Source organism: Primulina eburnea, chromosome 8, assembly GCF_022965805.1.
Source record: "Primulina eburnea isolate SZY01 chromosome 8, ASM2296580v1, whole genome shotgun sequence".
NCBI lineage: Eukaryota > Viridiplantae > Streptophyta > Magnoliopsida > Lamiales > Gesneriaceae > Primulina > Primulina eburnea.
The window spans coordinates 27228686-27237166 of record NC_133108.1 but is presented as its reverse complement, the minus strand read 5'-3'; positions in this window follow the sequence as shown (position 1 = coordinate 27237166).

Sequence of the window (8481 nt, the reverse complement as noted above, 5' to 3'; positions counted from 1 at the left end):
GCGAAGTTCAGTAAGTGTGAGTTTTGGTTGGAGAAGGTGGCGTTTTTGGGTCACATCAAATATAGCAATGGAGATGAAGTGGATCCAGCCAAGGTGGCAGCAGTTAAGGAATGGGTTGAGCCGAATAATGCTTCAGAGATCCGCAGCTTTCTGGCCTTAGCCGGTTACTACCGTAAGTTTATTTAGGGGTTTTTGTCGATAGCCGTGCCACTCACTTCACTGACTAAGAAGAATGCTAAGTTTGTGTGGAGTGATGAATGTCAGAAGAGCTTTGATACTTTGAAACAAGCTCTTATTTCAGCACCGGTGTTAGCCCTGCCAACAGGGCAAGGCGAATTTGTGCTATACACCGATGCATCTAAGCTCGTGTTAGGCGCAGTATTGATTCAGCAGGGTCGGGTTATAGCCTAAGCCTCCAGACAGTTGAAAGTGCACGAGAAGAACTACCCGACTCATGATCTTGAGCTAGCCGCTGTCGTCTTTGCGTTGAAGATTTGGAGACACTACTTGTATGGCGAGAAGTGTCAGATATTTACCGATCACAAGAGTCTAAAGTATTTCTTCACGTAGAAGGAACTGAACATGAGACAGAGACAGTGGTTAGAGTTGGTGAAAGACTACGACTGCGAGATTAGCTACCATCCGGGGAAAGCTAACGTTGTGGCAGATGCCTTGAGCAGAAAAGTGGTAGTTATAGCACGGTTGTCAGCAAAGAGACCTCTTCAGTCTGAGATTCAGATGTTTGATTTGGAAGTTTATTGCGAGGGCAGAGCTCCAAGGCTATCTAATCTGATAGTCCAATCATCCTTGCTAGACCGTATTCGTGCGGGCCAGCCTTCAGACAAGCAGTTACAGAAATGGAGGCTGAAGGATGAAGCCAAGGGCAATGTACTCTACACAGTGTCAGATGGTATTGTGAGATACAGAGGTAGAATGTGGGTGCCTAGTGTTGATTCGATCCGAGAGGACATTCTGACAGAGGTGCACGCATCTCCGTACACTATTCACCCAGGAGGTACCAAGATGTACAACGACCTACATATTTTATATTGGTGGCCAGGGATGAAGAGAGACATCCGCAGATTTGTGTCTGAATGCCTCACTTGTCAGCAGGTGAAGGCAGAACAGAGGCTAGCAGGATTGATTAAGCCACTCCCCATCCCAGAGTGGAAATGGGAGAATGTTACAATGGACTTTGTGGTTGGATTACCGAGGTCAGTCAGAGGATTTCATTATATTTTGGTTATCGTGGATCGACTCACGAAGTCAGCGCACTTTTTGCCAGTGAAGACGACTTTCTCCGTGACGCAGTATGCGGAGCTCTATATCAAGGAGATAGTCCGATTGCATGGAGTACCAGTTTCTATTGTTTCCGATAGGGACCCAAGGTTTACATCGTCCTTTTGGAAGAGCTTACATGCAGCCATTGGGACGAAATTGCTTTTCAGTAAAGCTTTTCCCCACAGACAGATGGCCAGTCTGAGCGAGTGATTCAGATTTTGGAGGATTTATTGCGGGCCTGTATGATCGATTTCCAGGGGACTTGGGAATCAAATTTACCTCTAGTGGAGTTTACCTATAACAACAGTTTCCAAGCATCTATAGGTATGGCCCCCTATGAGGCATTGTACGGAAAGAAGTGCAGATCACCAGTTCATTGGGATGAGGTTGGTGAAAGAGCAGAACTTGGTCCAGAGATAGTTCAATAGACTGCAGATGTGGTGGTCAAGATTCGACACAGAATGAAGACCGCCCAGAGTCGCCAAAAGAGCTATGCCGATAAGAGGAGAAGAGACCTCGAATTTGCCGTAGGTGATCACGTTTTTGTAAAGATAGCGCCCATGAAGGGCGTTATGAGATTCGGGAAAAGAGGCAAGCTGAGTCCGAGGTTTATCGGACCGTTTGAGATTCTTGACAGAGTTGGGACACTAGCCTATCGTGTTGCCCATCCGCCGAATCTGGCCGGGGCACACAATGTGTTTCACGTCTCAATGTTAAGGAAGTATGTAGCTAATCCTTCGCACGTTTTGAGCTATGAGCCGTTGCAGCTTGCTCCAGATCTGTCGTATGAGGAGAGACAGATTCAAATCCTAGACCGACAGGAACGGAGACTCCGGAACAAGGTGACTAAGCTAGTCAAGGTTCGGTGGATAAACCAATCAGTGGAGGAGGCCACTTGGGAGACAAAATCAGATATGAGGAGTCGCTACCCGGAGTTGTTCGGTAAGATTTAATTTTAAGGACAAAATATTTATAAGTGGGGGAGGAACTGTAGTGCCCTAATTCAGTACACGTATAACTCATACATTTATGTAATTATTAAATCATTTAATTAATTTTAAATTGATTCCAGCAGTGCATGATTTACGAAAATGCATTATGTTAAATTGTTCATATTTATGTGATGCACGTTAAAATGCTCTTCGAGCTTCATGTTTCAGGCGATTATTCGAGACGGGATTGAGGAAAAGACCCGGTTACGATTTTGGCAATTTTAATGAGGTATTTTATTTTTAGTCAAGGATGGGGCAATTTAATTATTTATTAAGTTTTAGCAATTTTTTTATGCCTAAATCATTTAGTTGGTAATTTTAAGAGTTTAAAACTTTTAAAATTTGTATTTTTGTGTGTTATTTGAATTAAGAAGTTTATTTAAAATTAGTGTGTATTTTACTTTAATTAGGTGAGACTTGTTAATTTAGTGTTTTAATTTGTGACTAATTATTTAAATAAGCATTATTTTAATCCCCTAATCTAGCCACACACACACTACACGATTTTCACACTTTCACACACACCTGGAGCCGATCAAAACACACACTCATATTTCATTCAGCTTTTATTATTTTTGAGAGGAGAAATATTAGGGTTCTTTGCCTAGAGTACAACCGCCCCTTCGCTCTATAATTCCTAGCGAATTTTCGTTGGTTTTCTTCAAGAATTTAGCGCCACGGTCGTCCCAGATCAAGCCTCGCTCCGTTCCCGCGTCGGTATCGCCGTTTCGGTATTTTAATTATCAAAAGGCACGTATATTATGTTATTTCTACATCGATCTTGTCGTATTATGCGTGGTGTTGATTATTGTGCGTAAAAATATATGTGGGATGTGAAGTTTGAGTGGAAGATGCATCGAATGCGTTTTGAAATATTTTTTTTAGATCTGAAATTTCGTAACTTGTTGTTCTATTGAAAACTGCAATTTTTCAGTCGGGATTTTGAGAAAGCTTTCACCAAGAAAAATGTATAAATTTTCGATGCCTTCGATTGGATATAAAATTCGAAATATTTAGATAAAAATTGAGTGAGTTATGAAGTTTTTCGTGGGACTACTCAAACTGCGTTTTCAGAAAATTATGTATTGATGTGTTCTCGAGATTTTATTGTTTCAGGATTCGTTGGAGATCAACGGGTGATTGCTGCTACGTATAGGTATATTGTTATTGATGTGGGGATGGTTATCGACATTTCGTTTGGTGTCGTTAGGCAATTGGGAGATTTAATAGTCGTTTATAACCGTTTTGTCGTCAAAGATCGTGTTTACGGGTTTATTGTGTACATGTAATTGTGTGGTTGTTTTGGAGACGTTGGGAGGCTAGGTAGAGTCGAGTCACTGCCATAGTATCCTAGGACGGGTCTCGAAGCGTTGTTCACTGTCGGTGTAATCGAATTTGGAGAGATTAAGTTTCTAAGTCGTGGAGCACAGTACACTCGGCGCCCGAGCGGTAATTTCTTACCGCCCGAGCGCCACCCTTTCTGTCGTAGAGTTTCATTTTCGTAAGCTCGGCGCCCAAGCGGTAATTTCTTACCGCCCGAGCGCCACTCCTTCTGTCCAATGTAGGCGTCCAGTAGACCTGGCGCTCGAGCGGTGATATATTACTGCCCGAGCGCGGCCCATTCTATGGGGATGTTCGTTTTTCCCTTCTTTTCAAGTTCTAATAGTGAGTTCATGTCTTTTATGGTTGAGAAATGTTCACACGACAACTTTTAGAGATTGTTCGGGGTTCAATGTCGTGGGTTAGTACGATGATTTAATGAGGTCAAGTCGCGAGAGATCTAGAACGTAATAAGATATTTAATTACTTCGGTGGTGAGCACGAGTACCTACGTCTAAGCTATGAAAGGTAAGTACATGTAATTGCGTTAGTATGTGCAGCAGCGACCCCAATAGAAGCCCAACAAGTCCCTCAACGCCAAGTAAGCATGTGACGTGCAAGAAAATATTTTTAAAGTTTTTGAGGTATGCTAAATGTCTTGTGACCAATGTATGTATGGGGTTGGAAAGCGTTAAATCATGAACGGGGACCAACCCAGCCAGTTAAAGCATGAACGAGCTTAGATCAGGATTGAAAAGCGTTAAAGCATGAACGGGGAGCAATCCACCCGTTAAAGCATGAACGAGTATCTTATGTATGTGGCAGTGGATACGTCCCTGTCATCCCAGTACTGTGGTTTAGTCTGATCAGGCGAAATATGTTATGGGTCACTTGCTTTGAAACATCCTCTACGAAAAATGATGAAGCTATGTATGTTTAAGTATGTTCATGTAACGTCCCGAATATTTTAAGGTCCACGCGAACCACATGCATACGATTTATTAAATTCCTTTGTATTTTAATTAATTGTTTTAATTGTATGAATTAATTATGTTGTGCATTTTGACATGTTTAAAATATATTTTTCTTCATTGCTGCATTAAATTTATTTTAAAAAGGTTATTCGAGTTGTGATCGAGGAACGGGGACCGAAGGCTGAAAATGTAAAATATTTTTATTAAATAATTATTTTTAATTATTTAAAGATAGTCGATGCATTTTAGTATTTTTGAAAATAAAGGGGGTTTTGAGATGATTTTATACGCCGGGATGTAAATTTTATCGGTGTTGGTTTTTCAACTAAAATGCGAACTTTTTAGCAACCCGACTATTAAATTCACATTTTAAATAAAACAAAACTTTGTCATAATTTTAATTTAATCCTAAATAGACTAATGGGCCTAATTTAATGGCTTATTAGGCCTAAAGTCTAGATTAGGGATTTATTTGTATTTAAGGTGTATAATAATTGAAAACCCTATACCTTGCACTCAAAATAATCGGCCACACTTTTATTCTGAAAAGTTCCCCCCCCCCCCCCCCCCAACTCTCAAGACACACGGCTGCACACACAACAACTTAGGAGGAATTTCGAAGGCACCAAGAAGATTCAAGCCACCGTTTGCGTCCCGTTCTTCGTCATCAACGCGTATTCGAGCGTATTTAACGCAAAGGCACACCCTAATCTCCTTTGCTCATCTATCATATCATATTAAACTTTGAATATTTGTATGCATAAACATCACGTGAGTTCTTGTTCAGATTTTCGAAATTTCAGTATGCGGGGTTCGAATTTTATGATTCAAATAAATTGTTTTATGCTTGGTTAAGGGGCTGCCATGATGCTATACTGGTTTAAGCAAAGACTCATCAAGAGAACTAAACTATATGCACACACCGTGAAAGCAGTAAATGAAGGAATCAAGGAAAACAGAAAAGCTGCACTCGGTTGCCTTGGGTTAGGAGTGATCGGGTTTGTCTTGGGAGGAAAGGCGCTTGTTCAGGGGCTTGGTTGGCTTGTTCTGGGGCTAGCCAAGGGCACGTGTGAGGCAGGATGGGAGTCCTAGCCATGCTAGGACCCGGACCGAAGGGCAGGGAGGAGTCCTTGCAATCAAGGACTCCCACCCGAGAAGAGTGCACAGAATTGTGCATGTCTTCGTGCGACTTCTGGAGTGCAAGGGCTCGTTGCTTGGGGAATGGGCCGGGTTAAGAAGAGTCCTTAGGGTCCTAAGCAAGTGTTCTTGACTTGGGTTCGGGTGGTAGGTGCTGGTTGGTGTCACACGATCGCACACACAGATTTCGTGCATGTTGCAAACATTCGGCCAGAATGGGGGCTGCTTGGGTGGGCTCGTTTTGGGTTTTTGAGTGTTGTCTTGTCAAAACTAGTGTCCAGTAGGGTAAATTAACATGTTGGGCACCTTTTGGCTTGATATGGTTCGGGGGTAACTCGATAAAATTAGGAGATCGCTCGGGGTCGAAACGAGTTTTAAAATAAAGAAAATTTGGGAAAATGACTCGCGGGGGTCGAGTTGTGATCCATAAGGGCTAAAATAATATAAAAAGACTAAATTTAGAATTTATGAATTTTATATTAAAGTTTGGTATTTTTCGGGATTAAAACACCGTTAAAACAATTAAGAAAAGATAATTGAAAAAGTCTAAGTTTTAAGCCAAATAAAATTACAAAAAAATTCACGTAAGCTTAAATAATTATTTGGGGACATGTTAGAGTCATGAAATCATGAAAAAAGTCGAAAACGTAAAAAGTCGAGTCCAGGGGTAAAACGGTCTTTTTACACCGGGAATTTGAAAAGGTCATGGCAGTGCCCGAAATGCTGTTTTTCTGATATTATGATTATTTTGAAATTTTGATGAATTTCTCATGATTTAATTATGATTTTTAAATTTCTAAAGGATTTTTGCGATGTTTAAGAAGACATTTAAAATACATGTTGTATGCTTGGTTTCAAAATGAAAAATGTTATGCCTGATTTTTATAAAGTGATGTGAATGAAATACATTGAAGGAAGTGAAGTGATTGTGACTAGTTCGTTAATAATGGCGATGTCGTGAGGGTGATGGTCCCAGTGGGAGCCCGACGATCGTGTTTCCATTATTACGAACATGAGGTTATGAGGTTATGAGGTTTGAGGTAAGAATGGGAATGTCGTGAGGGGAGAAGCCCAAAGGGAGCCCCGACGATCGTATTTCTATTCGATCATGTTAGGCCAAGGCTCAGTTGACCGGTGAGAGTGTCGCTGATGTCCCCGCCGCCCAGTACTGTGGTTTTATTTAGATGGATACATCGTCATGTCATGTCATGTTGAGGAAAGTCACAATTAACAATCTGAATTTAACAAAGGAAAAGGAAAAAAAATGTTTATGATCATGTTAAATGTTCATGTCATGTTGAGGAAAAGTTATGGATTTATTTATGCATGTCATGAAAATGTTTATGTTTAAAGTTTTATGAATCATGAAAATGTTTACGAAAAAGTTTATGTTTATGCATCTTCATGAAAACGATATTTTAAGTACAACTATTTTTCACCGTTATATGTTGACTGTATTACGTATTACTCGTTATAAAGATTATGGTGTGTTGAGTCTTTAGACTCACTAGGTGTGATGGATGCAGGTGGTATTGAGGGAGGACTTGATGGGTGATATGACTAGACTGAAGGTGCACACAACCCGAGGAGCAGAGCTTCTATTATTCCGCATTTACGACTTTTGACTCATGATTTATGCTAAAGATTTTAAGACTATTTATTTATGCTTTTGAGAGGTTTTCGAGAGGTTTAATATGGGCTATAATTTTCAAACTTATTGCTTTCTAGGTATGGTAAAACAGTAGACGATTTTACTTTACGACTATTTCACCCGAATTTTTAAATACTAGTTGATTGAGGTTTATCTTAAAAAAGTGCAAAATATTTTCATGTATTATTTGAGTTGGCCGAAAAAAAAAATTAAAATTCTAGTACTTTTAAAGCAATAAAAAGGATAGAAGTTTCAGTTCAAGTTGAAAGGGGATCGGTTACGGTGACCGGAAGCGCAACGGAAGTTTAAAAAATCAAATTTTTCAAGTAAATTTTCGACCACCCCTCATTTCATGTAGCAAATACAAAAACACAACTATGTCATACATAGGGTGTAAGAAAATCGTTACCTATCAACCTCTTGAGGTTGATGATGGCACCAACCAAGTTGTAAACAACTTGGCTCTTGAAAAGGATGACAATCTACAAGCTTCCTCCTTACTCCAAAATTAGGCCCACCACCAATTAGCTAGAACCACTATAATTTTGCAATAGAAAAATTAGAGTATTTTTCTTTGAGAAGTGTAGTGTTTCTTCAACAATTGAAGAACAAAAAAATTGGAGAGGATGAATAGTATTTTCGGCCACTATTCATGCTAGGAGAGAAGGAGAGACATTTTTTTGGTTGTGGGAAAAGTTAAAGTAAAAAATTTGCATGCCAAGCTTTGGTTATACAAAAATTTGTCTCCCAACCTTTCATCTCCCTTGCATGCCTTTCTATTTGGGTTTGTAACAATTACAAAGCCCATGGACTTTTATTTAAATTGTCTCAAACCCATTTGAGCCCAATTAGACTTTACTTGATTTTACTCAAGACCACTAGTTAAATAATTATTCCAATTGGGCTCTACAAGGCCCGATGTTATTCAATTAATCCAACACTTGAATTAATTTAATTATTTGGACTCTACTAGGCCAACTAGTGTTTAATTAATTCAACACTTGAATTAATTTAATTTAGTCCATAATAATGTTTATGAAAATCACAATTTTCAAATACATTATTTGTTTGGCCAACTTTTAATTTAGGAACACTTCCATAAAGTAAAATTTACATTTCTCTCATA